Below are 18,024 nucleotides of genomic sequence, written 5' to 3' on the forward strand. Positions count from 1 at the left end.
TCATCCTTCTGTTGTCAGCTCTTTGGACTGATTTATTCAGTGTGTGATGGTTTGGATGTTCCCTCCCCTCCCACACTGAAGAGAATCACCCAGACTAGACTCAGTCATTGGAAATGGAATGAAGCTTTATAGTTACAGCTCAGCACAGTACACAAGCAGGTATGTACAATAGATACTGAACTTCACACATGAACCAGTAGTACAGAAACACAGCAGCCCTCCCAGAAACCAGAGTCCCCTGGATAGGCTCCCAACCACCCTTCCATCTCCTGTCCACCCCTCTGCCTTATCTCAGACTTTGCCTTACGTTCAAGGGTGAGTTTGGAGGCTCAGCCAGGGGGGTTAGGAAGCAGAAGGATTAGTCAGGCAGCAAGTTAGGTTAGAGAGAAGTTCATGCAGCCCCAAGAGACAGAAAGCAACTCTGTTATCTACATTTGTGTTCTTGTTTTTGTCCATCTCAGCAAGCCTGAGTCCAGCAGACATCACCACTGCTCCCTTTTCACAGCCTAGCATCTAATTCTTCTCACCAAAATATCCCAGCTAGGTTCAAACTAGCACACAGTGTAAGACCTGTCCTTGGCAAAGGGAAGGGGAAGTGTTCATAGAACAGAACAGAAATTGTTTCCATTGCCAGCCTGAGCTGATACCTTGCAAAGTCCATTCTGAGAACCAAAATTCTCTGACCATGTTTTGGACAAGCTCTCTTTGCTGAGCAGCTGACACTAATAATCATGGTTAGCATGAGCTAAATGTTGTCAGTTCAGTTTCATCAAGCTGAAAGCTGCTCCTGCCTAGCTCCCAGCTGTGTGTTCCCACTCTGCTCCAGATGCATCAACTGCACAGATACAGAGAGTTGGTTGATGTTGATCTGACAGGAAGGGAAACAATCCACCAAGAAATTTGCTGCTTGCTTTTTCATCTGTGCCCAATGACTGGGTCTGATATTGTGCTCTGCATGGTTGTGTGACCATGGAAGGAAACTTGGGGTGGGAAAGGGGAATGTGAAGCTATCGCAGTGCCAGAGTGCAGCAGTGATGGCAGAAGTGTCCATTCACATCTTCAAATCTATGATAGCATCAGGTGGGAGACACAAATGTTCCTGCAGGTCAGAGAGTCATAGAATCAACCAGGTGGGAAGAGACCTCCGAGATCATCAAATCCAACCTAGCACCCAGCCCTAGCCAGGCAACCAGACCATGGCACTGAGTGCCTCATCCAGGCTTTGCTTCAACACCTCCAGGGACGGTGCCTCCACCACCTCCCTGGGCAGCCCATTCCAATGCCAATCACTCTCTCTGCCAACAACTTCCTCCTAACATCCAGTCTAAACCTCCCTGGCATGACTTGAGACTGTCCACTTGTTCTGTTGCTGCTTGCCTGGCAGAGGAGACCAACCCCCACCTGGCTACAGCCTCCCTTCAGGTAGTTGTAGACAGCAATGAGGTCAGCCCTGAGCCTCCTCTTCTCCAGGCCAAACACCCCCAGCTCCCTCAGCCTCTCCTCACAGGGCTGTGCTCCAGGCCCCTCACCAGCTTTGTGTCCTTCTCTGGACACATTCCAGTACCTCAACATCTCTCCTGAATTGCAGAGCCCAGAACTGGACACAGCACTCAAGGTGTGGCCTGAGCAGTGCTGAGCACAGGGGCAAAATAACCTCCCTTGTCCTGCTGGCCACACTGCTCCTGATGCAGGCCAGGATGCCATTGGCTCTCTTGGCCACCTGGGCACACTGCTGGCTCATGTTCAGCTACTCTCCACCAGTACCCTCAGGCCCCTTCTTCCTTTAGGAGGTTCCATAACTACAGACTGTGATTTTTTTTCACCAGGGTTGCATCAGGGTAGCAGAAACAAAATGGTATTTCTGTCTGCCAAGAAGCAACCCCTCAGCCCTTTCAGATACAACATGTGACCATTTCAGGATCTTGGTGGTCCTTTCCAAGCACAGTGACTCATAGTGATGAGATGTTGTGGTGAGGGATTTGGTTTGGTCAAGGGCTTGTCCCAGTGAAACTAAGGACTGCACTCGATGGGCTTGAGGGTCTTTTCCAATCTAAGCCATTCTGTGATGCTGTGACTCACCTCAGCTAAGGCTACTGTACCATTAGCACACTTTGTCTGAAGCTGCAGATGCTGACAGCAGGATCCTGAGAGGCAACAGTGCCCAATAGAGCAACTCCTTAAAATTAGACTAACTTTGGCAAAGAAAAAATTCTAATCCAATTCTCAGGACTAGAGCCAAGCTTTAGGACAGACATCATCTTGCTGCATAGGGTGGGAAAAGAACATTCATAATAAACTCTGCCTTCCAAGAGCTGCTAAGAGAAATGTTTGTGACAGGAAACTTCAGGATGAAGTAATAAATTAAAATGAACCTAGAAGGGCAGGAGAGGAAATAAACCACCCCCAAGTAGAGTAGGGGCAAAGTCTATGCCTAAAGAAGCAAACACTCATTATAGATTCTTTAAAGATGTTCCTTTGGAAGAAAGACAACCCTGTGAGAGGTCAGAGAAGCCAAGAAACATACTCCCTGCCCAAAAAAAGCCTGGATTTGTATAAAGGGCTTTGGTATGGTCTCCAGAAGAGACCACTGGAATCATTTAGTCTCATCACCTGGCTAAAAAGAGTCAATTTCACCACTCACTTGTGCATACAAACTACAGGTTGCTGTTGGACATAGACTCTCTCTAGAGAGAAAGCAATGCCTACCTTGAAGACTCTGGGTGAGGGAAAGCCAACCACGCTCCCTAGGTAAGCTGCAGCTGGTATTGTTCTCATGTCATGTACCCAGACCTCAGCAAAACCTCTGACACCATCTGCCACACAAGCTCCTGGCAAAGCTGGCAGCTCATGGCTGGGACAGATTCACTCTGGTATGGGTCAAGAACTGGCTGGAGGGCTGGGCTCAGAAAGCAGTGGTGAATAGTGCCACATCCAGTTGGCAGCTGTCACCAGTGGTGTGCCCCAAGGATCAATCCTGGGCCCAGTTCTCTTCAATATCTTTATTGATGATCTGGATGAGGAGATTGAGTCCAGAATCAGTAAGTTTGCAGATGACACCAAGCTAGGAGCAGGTGTCAAGCTAGGTCCCTGCAGAGGGACCTGGCCAGGCTGGATGGGTGGGCAGAGGCCAATGGGATGAGATTGAACAAGGCCAAGTGCATGACTCTGCACTTTGGCCACAACAACCCCAAGCAGTGCTACAGGCTGGGGACAGAGTGGCTGAGAGCAGCAGGAGGAAAGGGACCTGGGGGTACTGATAGAGAGTAGGCTGAGAGAATTTGGGTGCTTTAGTCTGGAAAAAAGCAGACTGGGGGAGGAGTTTCATAACTGCTTATAAACACTTAAAGGGTGGGTGCCAGGAGGGTGGTACCAGTCTGCTTTCACTGGTGCCCAGTGACAGGACAAGGGCCAAGAGGCAGAAACTAGAACATATGTGTGCTCCTCTTCTGAACATCAGGATGATCTTTAACTTAAGGCTGACAGAGCTGTGAGGAGGCTCCATCTCTGGAGACATTACAGTCCTGCTGTGTGACCTTCTCTAGCTGAACCTGCCTTGACACGGGAGCTGGACTTGATCTCCAGAGATCATTTCCAACCCCTGTCATTCTGTTACAATGTGGCCTACAGATCGAGGGAGGTGATTCTCTCCCTCTGCTCTGATCTGCTGAGACCCCACCTGGAGTACTGCATCCAGTTCTGGAGCCCTCATTACAAGAAGGATGTGGATGTGCTGGAGCACGCCCAGAGAAGAGTCATGAGGATGCTCAGAGGGCTGAAGCAGCTCTGCTGTAAGGACAGACTGAAAGAGTTGGGGCTGTTCAGGCTGGAGAAGAGAAGGCTATGAGGTGACCTTATTGTGACCTTCCAGGATCTGAAGGGGCCTACAAAAAGTCTGTGGAGGGACTTTTTAGGCTGTCAGGGAGTGACAGGACTAGGGGGAATGGAGCAGAGCTGGAGATGGGTAAGTTCAGACTGGATGTGCAGGGGAAGTTGTTCAGCATTAGAGTGGTGAGAGGCTGGAATGGGTTGCCCAGGGAGGTGGTTGAGGGCCCACGGCTGGAGGTGGTTAAGGCCAGGCTGATGTAGGGTAGGGTGTCCCTGGGCATGGCAGGGGGCTTGGAACTAGATGATCCTTGTGGTCTCTTCCAACCCTGACTGATTCTATGTACCTACCTCAAAGAGAAAAGCCTGGCAGCACTGCTCACTGCATTCCTTCTTAGCACTGCTGCTGGTCTTGTCTTGCTGCAGCAGCTTGCACACATCTCACTGCATGCACTGCTGCCTGCACATCCCAAAGAGCTCTAAGAAAGATGTTAAGGTTGCTGTGAACAAAATACAAGTGGGAGCACACAGATTCAGGCACCTGAAGAAACAGCAGAACCATGATTACAAGAAAACTTCTCTGTGGATAATGAAGAACTTCCCTCTCAGGAGCACAGCTGAGGAGATCACTGGTCTGTTCAGATCAGACAAGCTGCACTCTGGGCAGAGCACAGCACTCCTGACCTTCCAGTGGAGGATGCTGGGGATGGCAGCAAAGCCAGCACAGGATGGCACACACACCATTCCTTCTCCAGTACACAAGAGACAGGTGTTTCCTGTAAGGAACAGAAGATTGAAGGAGAGGGAGGCAAGCAAAATGCTGAGGCAAAGCACCACCCTCTGCCAACTGCCGGCTCAGGAACAATGTCAAAGTCTGGTTTAAGCAGTGCAGAAGCAGCCCAGAAACAAGACCAGGACTTGACCTCCAGCTTTAAGCATATCTTAGGAAGAAATTCTTTACACAGAGGGTGGTGAGGCACTGGAACAGGTTTCCCAGGGAGGCTGTGGATGCTCCCTCCCTGGAAGCATACGAGGCCAGGTTGCATGAGGTCTTGAAGCAACCTGATCTAGCAGGAGGTGTCCCTGCCCTTGGCAGAGCAGGTAGGAACCAGATGCTCTTTAAGGTCCCTTCCAACTAAAACTGTTCTAGGATTCTGTGATCCATTCCACCCTGTGTTAGACACAAACAGCCCCACAGAGAGCCCCTGGGCAGACATCCAAACGCTTGTGAGTGCTAGGGAAATGTATGGGAATGAGAGTGACTGAGAATGGATGTTAGCCACGGATGCTGCCTTCAGCAGTGCGCTGCAGGTCACCACCTGTTGCCAAGGGACACCACATGGACTCCAGATGACTCAATGTGAATCCCACCAGAGACCTTTATTGCTCGTTCTGACGTCATATCTATAGACTTGAGCACAGAGCACACATCTACACATTAGCATCACCTAGGCAAGCACAACCCAGTCTTTGACACACAACACCTTGTTTTGCTCATTAACCAGGTGTCCACTATCTCTCCTCTCCCGTGGGAGGCATCCTGAAGCCACAGGAGCCAAGGTGGAAATGCTCCTCAACATCTCCAAAGCCACTATCTCCACCACCTCCCTGGTCAGCCTGTTCCAATGCCTGACCACTCTTGCAGGAAAGACTTCTCCTTATCTCCAAGCTAAACCTCCCCAGCACAATTGCAGGCCACTTCCTCTTGTTCTGTCACCTGGTACTGGGGAGAAGAGACTGAGCCCCTTCTAATTGCAATCTCCTTTCAGGGATGTAGTTGTAGAAAGCAATGAAGTCTCCACTCAGCCTCCTCTTCTCAACACCAAACAAGCTGCTCCTCACAAGTCCTGTTCTCTAAGTAGCAAGCAGATCCTAAGACTTGTTCTGTTAGTAGTAAGCAGGCTCACTCCTCTGACTAACTAGTACTGAGCAGTGTCAGCAACCAGCCAAGGCCCAAGAGACCACAGTGTCATATTTCAGCCTCTATTTCCACACGACTAAGACTGCAGGCTGGTGTAATGCTTGTTTCAGTCCTTTGGCTCACAGGAAGGCAGGAAAGCAGAACAAAGCAATGTCTTTCAGTCTACATCTCTGTCCTCACAAAACCACTGAGAGGGTAACAGCAAAAGGCAGCTCTGCTGTCATTAGACAACCTCTGCAGCTCTTCATGAGGCTGCACAGAAAGTTTTAGCCAGGATAATCATTCAAGTCAGGTCTACAGACTGTTACAGGATCTACAGGAGATATATTTATCTGCCCTCATTTCTCTTTTCTCCAGTTTTTAAGGTCCAATATACATTAAACCATCTCAGGAATAAACCTGTCACCTCTAGGACCTCACTTGACACAGTTTTTTCACAGGCTCACAGGATGTTAGGGCTTGGAAGGGACACAAGGAGCTCATCGAGTCCAACCCCCCTGCCAGAGCAGGACAATCCTGTCTAACACAGAGCACAGAGGAGCACATCCAGACAGGCCTTGAAAGTCTCAAGAGAAGGAGACTCCATGACCTCTCTAGGAAGCCTATGCCAGTGCTCTGTGGTCCCTTCCTTCTTGTTCCAGGCTGCAGTTCTGTGCTGCCTTTCCCATTTAACTTGCTTCCCTACAGGCCAGCTTAAAGCATAGCTGCTTAAATACAGGCAGCTTCAGAAGCAACCTTGGAAGCAGTTCAGAAGCAATCTTTCTGCTGCAGCATTTTGCTAGCAATTGAAGATTTCAAACCTTCTCCCTATTCTGGATATATATGGTGCATCACCATTCTTGTTCAGACTGCATTGTGGGGTCAGAAGAATCCCTTATGTGCCCCATTTAGTGCATCCAAATCACAGGAGGTGGAGGACTCAGCAAGCAGGAACTGAACTGAATTTGGGAATACTCAGAGCAGATGTGCTTCAGCTGCTGATTAGGTTGAGTCCTAGAACCCACAGCAGTGGTAGCCCAAGGTATGCCTCCAAAACATTACACATCTTGGAACCTCATCACAAACTGCTTTACTCTACAAACAGATCTACTTCTTCAGCATCCTACTGCATGCTAGCATGGGGACAGCCAGACAATCCCCACTCTGTTTTCTGGCTTGCAAGTCATTCTCCTTTCATACTCTTGCCACTTTGAAAGAGAAGGAGGCTATTCAAAGGCTGTCCTCATTTCCTTTTTGCCTGACAGAGCCAGGCAATATCTCATCTACTCCTGGATACTACATTATGGGCTATGAAATATTAGATTTTATTCTTTTCCTCACCAGGAAAATACTCCTGCAGAGCATTTGGAAAGAGAAATAAGGCTGCTTTCCTCTCACTAAAATAATTCATAGCAATGGAGCACCAGTCACAGAATCAACCAGGTTGGAAGAGACCTCCAAGCTCAGCCAGTCCAACCTAGCACCCAGCCCTGGCCAATCAACCAGACCACGGCACTAAGTGCCTCAGCCAGGCTTTGCTTCAACACCTCTAGGAACGACGACTCCATCACCTCCCTGGGCAGCCCATTCCAATGCCAATCACTCTCTCTGGGAAGAGCTTCTTCCTAACATCCAGCCTAGACCTGCCCCAACACAACTTGAAACTGTGTCCCCTTGTTCTGCTGCAGGTTGCCTGGAAGAAGAGACCAACCCCACCTGGCTACAGCCTCCCTTCAGGTAGTTGTAAACAGCAATGAGCTCTGCCCTGAGTCTCCTCTTCTCCAGGCTGCACACCCCCAGTTCTAACAGCCCAGTTTGGGTGCACACCAGGACATAGGCAAAGTGCCCAAACCTCAAGGTTCCAAGCAGTGACTGACTCTCAAAGAAACATGCATCAAGAGGAGTAAGACCTTGACAAGCTCTACAGAAGACAGCTCATAAAATCTGTGACATGTGAAATGCTTTCAGTATTTCTCCCTTAACATGGCAAAAATGCCACAGCCAACATAAATTGTAAATGAAATAGCAGCTACAGCAACCATGTGAAGCTCATCTGTAACCTCTCTGCTCTTGAGTCACCTCATTATAATTGTGTGAAATTGTGTTCAACAGGAGAAGCCTTTCAAGAAGGGAAGGACAAACATTAGGTTTGCCTTCAGAAAGAAGGCAGCCAAGAAAGGATCGGTCCCTTTGGCCAACTCTCCCCCTAGGGCAATTGGGGCACAGAGGAGCAAGAGTTCCCTTTTGTATCCCTGCTCCACGCCGTTTAGCAGCCATCAAAGAGCAGTTGCCAAAGAATCCTTCAGAAGAGGCCAAGCACAGGAGGCAACATCCTCCTAATGGCTGGAGACAATCAGACAGTGAATCACCGAGCTGCCTGCAGCCAGCTGAAGAAAGCCTCCTCAAGAGCCCTTGGCCGCCCTGCGGGACAGCAAACGCTGCTGCTCTGCAGGACCCACGCTGCTGGGCAGCTTCCTTCAACAGCCTGCTCCTGGGACAGAGGCAGAGCAGCAGAGAATGGGCTGGGTCGGAAGGGACCTTCAGGATCAGCCAGTTCCAGCCTCTTGCCATGGGCAGCGACACCTCCCACCGGCACAGCTCGCTCAGACCTTGAGCCCCTCCAGGCAGGAGGCAGCCACAACCTCCCCTGGCAACCTGTGCCAGCCTCTGCCCACCCTCACTGCCAAGGATTCCTTCCTCACCTCCACTCTCACTCTCCCCTCTGCCAGCTCAGAGCCACTGTCCCTCATCCTGGCGCTCCCAGCCCTTGTCACAGGTCCCTCCCCAGCTCCTCTGGAGCCCTTCAGGCACTGCAAGGCTGCTCTAAGGTCTCCCTGGAGCCTTCCCTTCTGCAGGCTGCACAGCCCCAGCTCCCCCAGCCTGGCCCCGCAGGGGAGGCTCTGCAGCCCTCCCCTCACCCTGGTGGCCTCCTCTGGACCCTCTCAGCAGTTCCAGCTCCTCCCTGGGCCGGGCACAGCAGCACTGGAGGCAGTGCTGCAGGTGGAGCCAGGTAGATACTCACAGAGCAGCCGTGGGGTGGCAGGGAGAGGAGCCAAAAAAGGGCCCGGGCTCAGCACTGCTCTCATCTGCTGCTGCCAGGAGAGTGCCAGCCCTGAGCCCTGAGCCTCGCTCGGTGCCAGTCCCCTGCAGCCTCTGCCTTGGCTCCCCTCCCTTTCCTGTCTCCTGGTAAGAGACTGAAGGCAGCAGAGGCAGCTGGGGGAGCTCAGCCCTTGCACCAAACCGTTTCCCCAGCCCCGGTAATTAAGGGCGGGTTACGCTAATGAGGGAGCCTGAGGCCGTGGGGTCTCCCTGGGGCCAGAGCCGTCAGCAGCCGCTGAGTGCCGCAGCTGCCATTCAGGCCTGCTGTGAGGGCAGCCACGGCCGCGGCTGGCACCGTGCGGGGCCCCGAGCCGCTCAGCACGCCCCGGGCCCTGGGCTGGGCTCTCTCGGCCGCACGGCGCTGGGGCCGCAGGCTCTGCCTGTAATAGGTGATTGTAATTGTTTAATAAAGAAACATTTTAATAGAATTGTAATAGGTAATTGTAATTATTCAATAAAGAAACATTTGAATAGAATGTTAAGCATGCTTAGCTGCAAACGGCAGTGTATATACAGCTGCTGCAAATCAGGAGATGTGCCTAACCGAGAGGTCATGCTAGAGATGGTAATGTGCAAAGAATAAGCTAGCTAATTGCTGAGTATTTCAAAGACTAAAACTTTAGGTGCATCCTTAATTTTGAGCTAAGAGAGAACAGGCCACATGTGGGCTCGGACATTAATCAGTCATGTTCCAAGGACTAAGCTTTAATTTTGAGAAGTGGGATTCGGGACATTAACCAGCCAAAGGAAGTCCATATTTGGAGACGGGTGAACCAGAGGACACCTGAGGAGGACTGCTTACTTCATCCTCAACGACCACCAGAAGGGAAGGCAGACCCTAACCCAAACGAAGGAACATGCGCAGAAAGGATGGGTTTATGTAATTTGCAGGGTGGAACAACGCAGACAACACAGTATAAATATAGGCTAATGAAGAGACTTGTCACGGCAGGTGGCGGAGCGGTGACTCCCCTGTCGTCCAGCGCTGTGACTTTGCTCATATTCTACTTGCCTAATGGAATCAATTTGTAACCTGGACACTTGGATTTTGAGTCATTCTCAATTGATAACATGCCCGCCTCAGGCGCAGCGGGGCCGGGCCGGGGCTGGCTGCAGCCCGAGGCGGTGCCAGGCACCGGCAGCACTGCAGCCCCCAGGGGCGCTGCGCGGAGCGGGCGGAGCGCGGGAGGGAGGGGCGGGGAGGGGCTGGCCGCGGGGGCGGGAGCGGGTGGGGCGCGAGGCGCTCCGCAGCCAATGGGAGGCTGCGCTCGGCCCTTGACCAATCGGCGCGGGGGGCGTGGTCGGCGGCCCCGTTGGAGAGTGCTGCGGAGGAAGCAGCCGGAGAGGGGCGCTGGGAGCTGGCAGCGGAGCGGGACCGGAGCGGCTGCGGTGAGTGCCTGGGGGCGGCGTGTGCCGGGGCCCCGGGGGGCGATGTCAGGCCGGGTGGGAGTGTGCTGGGGTCCTGCTGCCTGCAGGAAAGCCCTGGGGGTGCTGGTGGAGAGCAGCCTGCGGGCCTGGGCTGGCCGAGCTGCAGCAGGGGGGGCGCAGGCAGCCCCCGCTCCGCTCTGGGCCCGGGTGGGCTCTGCCCCTTGTCTGCTCTCTTGCCCCACCCTGGGCACTCCCCTCTCTGTCCCTGCTGCTGTCACAGTGCCGCTGCGCGTCCGCGGCCCTGTTGCTATAGCAGCCGGGGCGCAGTGCAGCCGCCGGAGCGCGGTGGTGCGGCGAAGAGCTGCGGGGCGCCGTTGCGGGGCGCCGTTGCGGGGCGCCGTTGCGGGGCGCCGTTGCGGCCCTAGAACAAGAGGCACCTTCCCGGGCAGAGGAGTTTGTGTGGCTGACGCTGGTGCTGTGTGCTCAGCTGACTGCCTCCTCCTGCCTGCAGAGCGCAGAGCCGGGGCAGGGCGAAGCTCGGAGCCTCTCAGCCCCACAGCCGCCAGTGAGGCAGGGGAGCAAAGCAGGAGCCTGCAGCACCGAGAGGCGGCGGCGAGCGAGGCTCTTGAGACGCCTGGCAGCGGCTCCGGGGGCAGAGCCGGCCCGGCCCAGGCGAGCCTCGCCACGGCCCTCGGCGGCTGCCGTCCGACTCCGTCCCGCCGGCGGGAGCCGCCCCGAGCCCTGCAGGCGTCCGGCCGCGGTGCTCGGCGACGGTGGCTGCCGGTGGAGCCCAGCGGCAGCGAGACGCCAGCGGCGGCAGCCTGCATCGCCTCTGCTTCTCCCAGCCGGCAGAGGTGAGTGGCAGAGAGTCGGCGCCCAGAGGCTGGGGGCGAAGGAGCAGTGGGGGTGGGCAGTGCCCCGTGGCAAAGCTGCCACGGCCTCGGCTGGCAGAGCCGGCAAAGGGCAGCACGGGCACAGCTGAGGGGATTTTCCCAGCTGGGGCCAGGCTCTGGCTGCCTTTGTCGGCCTCTCCATAGCCCCTTAGAGGATCCCTGAACTCGGAGGGGCTCAGATGAGCCATGGACATTGCTGGCGTCCTTCAGAGTCAGGCCAGAGTCCAAGGGGCAGAGCCTCAATCAGAAAGCCCTCAGTAGAGCTGCAAACCATTGCTGCTGTCCTCTGCCTGCAGAGAGGGCACTGGGAGGGGAGAGGAACCTCCATCCATCAGCTGCACGGTTGCAGCCCCCAGCTCCTGCCCATGCCACCTACAGGCCCTGTCCTGTCCCTGCAGCCCTCGCTAACGTCTCTCTCTCCATCTCTCTCCCTTGAAAGGCTGCAATGACATCCCCCAGCAGCCTGCTTCAGGCGAAGCTGAAGAGCTGTAGCTCAGCCTTCCTTTGTGGCAGAGCTGTTCCAGCTCCCTGTCTCCTTCTGTGGCCTTCTCTGGCCCCGCTCTTAACTGGTTGATGCCTTCCCTGTGCTGGGGAGCTGGATGCAGCAGGTGAGGAGGAGCCACAGCAGAGTGCAGTGGAAGGGCAGAATCGCCTGCCCTGCTCTGCTGAGCACTTTGAAGAGCCAGGTAATGACACAGTGCCTTGAGTCAAAGCCTCTTTCCTCCTGTGTGCTTCTGCCTGACCTCTCCCTGCTCATGGAACTCCGTTTCTGTAACAGAAGGTCCTGCAGCTGCAGCAGGAGCTTGTGCACGCTGGCAGAGTGCAGCCTCTGGCAGAGTCCTCCCACGAAGCCCAGAAGCTTTCCAGCAGCTGCCTGCAGCAGGAGAGCAGTGAGCTGCAGAGGGAGAATGTCAGTTTGCAGGAGGAGCTGGAGAGATCTGAAGCTAAGGTATGGAGAAAGCCTCTCTCTTGGCAGCAGGTGGCTGCCCTACAGCTGTCTGAGTGCACTCGAGCCAACTGTGCCCCAAGAGCAGAGGGAGTGACCTGGGAGTGACTCAGCTTTGTTTTGTGAGCCTGGGGCCTGCAGTTAGAGAGGTGCCTGAGAGTGAGGTCCCTTTGTCCATCACTGGAGCAGGAGGACAGGTGTGTTTATTTCCCAGCACTGCTTCTGGGTCTGACACAGCAGGGCAGAACCCGCAGGGCCACCTGGAGGATGCCTGCAGGGGAACTGCGTCTGTCCAAGAGCTGGCAGGAGGCCTGCAGCGGTGAGGAGCTCAGAGTGGAGCCAGGCTCTGCCCTCTGTGTTCTTGTGTCCCAGCAAGGCAGCACAGGGTGGCCAGAGCTGCTTTTGCTGTAGGGGAGGTTGTGTCCCAGGCTTCTCTGGGGCTTGGTGCTCTTGTGCACCTCTGTGCTGAGGCCTGTGCTTGCTTGTCAGGGTCCAAGGTGAACGTTGCAGGCTGAGCAGCACAGCCCAGGAGCAAGCCAGGAGCACTGCAGCCCTTCATAAAGACCTGCAAGCTGCTGCCTCGGTAAGCCAGTCAGAGCCTGGTTGCTTGGGGGTTGGTGTGGGGCGGTTTGGAGGCGAGGTGCTCCTGGAGAGCCTGGGAGAGATGAGTTCCTCTGTTCTGCTGCCTGGAGGCTGCTCTCCTGGCCTGCTGCCCAGCTGTGTGGCTTTGAGAGTTGTGTGGTGAGATGGCAGCAAGTGCCAGGCAATGGCACCCTTGTGAAGGAGTTGGCAGGGATGCTGCAGTTTGGAGCAGGGCCGAGGCTGGGAGCTCAGGCAGCACTTGAGGCAGTGCTGTGGGACAGGGATTTGGTACTTTTGGCTGCAGGCTTTCCTTGGGCTCTGGTGCTGCTGGGTGCTTGCCCCTGGAGGCCCAGAGCGTGGCAGGAGTTCTTTAGTTGCCTGCACTGTGCTCACCTTCCTGCTCCAGTGCCTGTGGATGCCTTGGCCAGAAGGTGCAGCTCCATACTGCAGCGAGCAGCCCTCCCAAGATGAACGTCCAGGACTCAGAAGGGACTCACTGCCAGTGCCCAGAGCCGGAGGACCTGGCCTCGATGGCAAGCTGCAGGGAGGCATTCCTGGCTGGAGCGTGGCAAAGAGAGTGGGCCGTGGGCAGGCACAAGGTAGCAGGCCTGGCTGTGTGCTGCTCTCCAGCAGTGCCCCTGAGTGGAAGCAGAGCTGAGCCCAGCTCTGCTGTGCCCCCGTGCAGGGAGCTGCCTGCGAGCAGAGCCAGGCCTGGCACTGGAGCTTGCAAGGTGCTTCTGCACATCAGCCCCTGGGCTTCCAGAGCTGCACAGGGCCTGGCAGGTGCAGGCTGCCTGCAGTGCCCCTGGGAGGGCAGGAAGGCTTTTCTGCCTGCCTTCAGGGAAAGCTGAGGCCCTGCGTGTGGGGTGTGGTGCTGGGGGCAGTGCTGGCTGCTGCCACTGACTGCTGGCCCATGGAGCACGGCACAGCTGTGCTGCCTGCATGGGCACATGGCAAAGGCCAACTGCTGCCTGCAGGTTGGAGGTGCTTCTGGATGAGGCAGAGCTGAGGCCACGGCCGGGGAGAGAGAGTGAATGGCAGCTGAGTGTCCGTGAGAGGGAGAAGCAGCAGGATGCAGGCCGCTGTGGTCTGGAGGAGCAAGGAGCAGCAGCCCAGCTGAGACAGAGCTGGAGACAGGACAGCGAGACAGAGCTGAGGCAGGTGAAAAGAGAGGGAAAGAAAGCAGCAATGCTAAAGGCAAAAACCAACGAGGAGAGAAAAAGTGAGGCAGAGAAAGAGTGGGAGAGAAAGAAGGCAAAAGAAAAAGCACAACAAAAGCTCTGCCAGAAGACTGCTCTGGTTTGGCACAGCCCTGGCCAGTCTGTGCCACCTGATCAGCAGGCCCTGTGCTGGCTCTGGCCTCTGCTCCAGCCTCACCTTCTTCTGCAGAGCCACAGCAGAGTGGAGTAGGAAGGGAGAGGAACCTCCCTCGCTCTGCTGGGCCCCCTGCAGGTTTGAGCAAGGAGAGGAGTGAGAGGCAGCAGCACCTGGCCTGCTGGGGACTCCATGTCCCTCTCCCCACTGCTAATGAAGCACAAGGCTGAGATCTTCCCCACTCTGCTGCTTGGGCCACGGAGAAGCAGTCGCAGGCTGCTGGCCTCAGCTGAGCTGCAGCAGCTGCAGGAGGCAGGGTGAGAGCAGGGGCTGAGGCCAAGCAAGTAAGGCTCAGCTCTGGAGCTGCTCCTGAGTGCCCCAGGGGTGGAGGAACCTTTGCATCTACTCTGCCTTGCAGTGGCTTCTGCTGCTGGGCACTGAGCCCAGAGGAGGCAGGGCAGGGCTGTGCCACAGCAACAAAAGGTTACTCTGGAGAGCTGGAGGGTGTAGTTTGGAGAGTGGGAAGCATTCAGCCTGGGCCTGGGCTGCAGCCCCCAAGGGGCAGAGCGGATCAGGGTGAGGCTGGCCCAGGCTCAGGAAGCTGACAGGGCAGGGTCAGGAGAAGCTGCAGGCAGCAGCAGACATTTTGCACTGAGCTGAGCTGCAGGACTGGATGAAAAAGCTGAAAGCTGAGCTTTGTGCTGGCCTAGGCAGCGGTGGGGAGCAGCGGGAGGGAAGCTGCTGGGGGCACAGCAGGGCTGCTGCAGAGGCTGAGGTGGGGCAGGGGCAGGCGGCAGCAGAGTGCCCGGAGCTAAGCTGGGGCAGAGGGAAAGAGCTGCTGCTGCCTTTGCTGCTCTGCCTCTCTCTCGGCCCTTTTCTTCCTGCCCCTTTCTCAGCCCCTGCCCTGCTCCTCTCTGCCTCCTACCGCCCAGCCGGGGGGGGGGGGGGGGGGGGGAGTCAGAGAGAGGGGCGGGGGGGGTGGGGGCGGAGGTAGACGGGGCGGGGGGGTGGGGGACGGAGTGTAGGCAGGCGGACGGGGGTGGGGGCGGAGTTAGACAGCGGTGGGGTGGGGGCGGAGTTAGACAGGCGGGGGGTGGGGGCGGAGTTAGACGGGGGGGTGGGCGGAGTTAGACAGGCGGGGGGGGTGGGGCGGAGTTAGGTGGGGGGGTGGGGGCGGAGTTAGGCAGGCGGGGTGGTGGGGCGGAGTTAGCAGGCGGGGGGGTGGGGCGGAGTTAGGCAGGCGGGGGTGGGGGCGGAGTTAGAGGCTGGGGGTGGGGGCGGAGTTAGGCAGGCGGGGGGGGGGGGCGGAGTTAGAGGAGGGGTGGGGCGGAGTTAGACAGGCGGGGGTGGGGCGGTGTTAGAGAGGTGGGGGGTGGGGGCGGAGTTAGACAGGCGGGGGGGTGGGGGCGGAGTTAGGTAGGCGGGGGGGTGGGGGCGGAGTTAGGCAGGCGGGGGGGTGGGGGCGGAGTTAGGTAGGCGGGGGGGTGGGGGCGGAGTTAGGCATGCGGGGGGTGGGAGTGGAGTTAGGTAGGCGGGGGTGGGGGCGGAGTTAGTCAGGGGGGGGGTGGGGGCGGAGTTAGACAGGCGGGGGGTGGGGGCGGAGTTAGGTAGGGGGGGTGGGGGCGGAGTTAGGTAGGCGGGGGGTGGGGGCGGAGTTAGGTAGGCGGGGGGTGGGGGCGGAGTTAGACAGGCGGGGGGGTGGGGGCGGAGTTAGGTAGGCGGGGGGGTGGGGGCGGAGTTAGGTAGGCGGGGGGTGGGGGCGGAGTTAGGTAGGCGGGGGGGTGGGGGCGGAGTTAGGTAGGCGGGGGGGTGGGGGCGGAGTTAGGCAGGCGGGGGGGTGGGGGCGGAGTTAGACAGGCGGGGGGGTGGGGGCGGAGTTAGGTAGGCGGGGGGGTGGGGCGGAGTTCGGTAGGTGGGGGGGTGGGGACGGAGTTAGGTAGGCGGGGGGTGGGGGCGGAGTTAGGAAGGCGGGGGGTGGGGGCGGAGTTAGACAGGCGGGGGGTGGGGGCGGAGTTAGGCAGGCGGGGGGGTGGGGGCGGAGTTAGGCAGGCGGGGGGTGGGGGCGGAGTTAGGTAGGCGGGGGGTGGGGGCGGAGTTAGACAGGCGGAGGGTGGGGCGGAGTTAGGCAGGCGGGGGGGGCGGAGTTAGAGAGGCGGGGGGGGGTGGGGGCGGAGTTAGACAGGCGGGGGGTGGGGGCGTGTTAGGTAGGCTGGGGGGTGGCGGAGTTAGGTAGGCGGGGGTGGGGGCGGAGTTAGTGGGGTGGGGCGGAGATAGGTAGGCGGGGTGTGGGGGCGGAGTTAGGTAGGTGGGGGTTGGGGGCGGAGTTAGGTAGGTGGGGTGGGGGCGGAGTTAGGCAGGCGGGGGGTGGGGGCGGAGTTAGGTAGGCGGGGGGTGGGGCGGAGTTAGGTAGGCGGGGGGTGGGGGCGGAGTTAGGTAGGCGGGGGGGTGGGGCGGAGTTAGGTAGGGGGGGGGGGGCGGAGTAGGCAGGCGGGGGGGGGGGCGGAGTTAGGTAGGCGGGGGGTGGGGGCGGAGTTAGTGGGGTGGGGGCGGAGATAGGTAGGCTGGGGGGTGGGGGCGGAGTTAGGTAGGCGGGGGGTGGGGGCGGAGTTAGACAGGCGGGGGGGTGGGGGCGGAGTTAGGTAGGCGGGGGGTGGGGGCGGAGTTAGGTAGGCGGGGGGTGGGGGCGGCGTAAGGTAGGCGGGGGGGTGGGGGCGGAGTTAGGTAGGCGGGGGGTGGGGGCGGAGTTAGGTAGGCGGGGGGGGTGGGGGCGGAGTTAGTGGGGTGGGGGCAGAGTTAGTTAGGCTGTGGGGTGGGGGCGGAGTTAGACAGGCGGGGGGTGGGGCGGAGTTAGGTAGGCGAGGGGTGGGGCGGAGTTAGGTAGACGGGGGGGTGGGGGCCGGAGTTAGGTAGCGAGGGGTGGGGGCGGAGTTAGGTAGGCGGGGGGTGGGGGCGTGAGTTACTGCGGTTGAAGGCGGAGTTAGGCGGAGGGTGGGCGGAGGTTAGGCAGGCGGGGCGTGGGGCGGAGTTAGACAGGCGGGGGGGTGGGGGCGGAGTTAAGACAGGTGAGGCAGTGGGGCGGAGTTAGGCAGGCGGGGGGTGGGGGCGGAGTTAGACAGGCGGGGGGTGGGGGCGGAGTTAGGAAGGCGGGGGGTGGGGGCGGAGTTAGGCAGGCGGGGGGTGGGGGCGGAGTTAGGTAGGCGGGGGGTGGGGGCGGAGTTAGGTAGGCGGGGGGTGGGGGCGGAGTTAGGTAGGCGGGGGGGTGGGGGCGGAGTTAGGCAGGCGGGGGGTGGGGGCGGAGTTAGGCAGGCGGGGGGTGGGGGCGGAGTTAGGTAGGCGGGGGGTGGGGGCGGAGTTAGTGGGGTGGGGGCGGAGTTAGGTAGGCGGGGGGTGGGGGCGGAGTTAGGTAGGCGGGGGGGTGGGGCGGAGTTAGGTAGGCGGGGGGGTGGGGGCGGAGTTAGACAGGCGGGGGGGTGGGGGCGGAGTTAGGCAGGCGGGGGGTGGGGGCGGAGTTAGACAGGCGGGGGGTGGGGGCGGAGTTAGACAGGCGGGGGGGTGGGGGCGGAGTTAGGCAGGCGGGGGGTGGGGGCGGAGTTACTCAGGCGGGGGGGTGGGGGCGGAGTTGGACAGGCGGGGGGGTGGGGGCGGAGTTAGACAGGCGGGGGGGTGGGGCGGAGTTAGGTAGGCGGGGGGTGGGGGCGGAGTTAGACAGGCGGGGGGGTGGGGGCGGAGTTAGGTAGGCGGGGGGGTGGGGGCGGAGTTAGGTAGGCGGGGGGGTGGGGGCGGAGTTAGGTAGGCGGGGGGGTGGGGGCGGAGTTAGGTAGGCGGGGGGTGGGGGCGGAGTTAGTCAGGCGGGGGGTGGGGCGGAGTTAGGCAGGCGGGGGGTGGGGGCGGAGTTAGAGCTGGGAGGTGGGGGCGGAGTTAGACAGGCTGGGGGGTGGGGGGCGGAGTTAGGACAGGGCGGGGGGGGTTGGGGGCGGAGTTAGACAGGCAGGGGTTTGGGGGCGGAGTTAGGCAGGCGGAGGGTGGGGGCGGAGATAGGCAGGCGGGGGGTGGGGGCGGAGTTAGACAGGCTGGGGGGTGGGGGCGGAGTTAGGCAGGCG

General features: G+C 58.6%; 1 long non-coding RNA gene across 1 annotated transcript; it reads right to left on the reverse strand.

Moving 5' to 3' along the window:
- Positions 1 to 107: 107 nt before the first annotated feature.
- On the reverse strand, positions 108 to 10,028 carry LOC135174586 (uncharacterized). The gene is made up of 3 exons (XR_010302030.1): positions 8,745 to 10,028; positions 4,174 to 4,598; positions 108 to 1,099 (listed from the first exon to the last, which is right to left on the reverse strand). It is a non-coding gene; the product is annotated as an uncharacterized LOC135174586 (long non-coding RNA).
- Positions 10,029 to 18,024: the final 7,996 nt, after the last annotated feature.

Source organism: Pogoniulus pusillus, unplaced genomic scaffold (genome assembly GCF_015220805.1).
Source record: "Pogoniulus pusillus isolate bPogPus1 unplaced genomic scaffold, bPogPus1.pri scaffold_84_arrow_ctg1, whole genome shotgun sequence".
NCBI classification, from domain to species: domain Eukaryota; kingdom Metazoa; phylum Chordata; class Aves; order Piciformes; family Lybiidae; genus Pogoniulus; species Pogoniulus pusillus.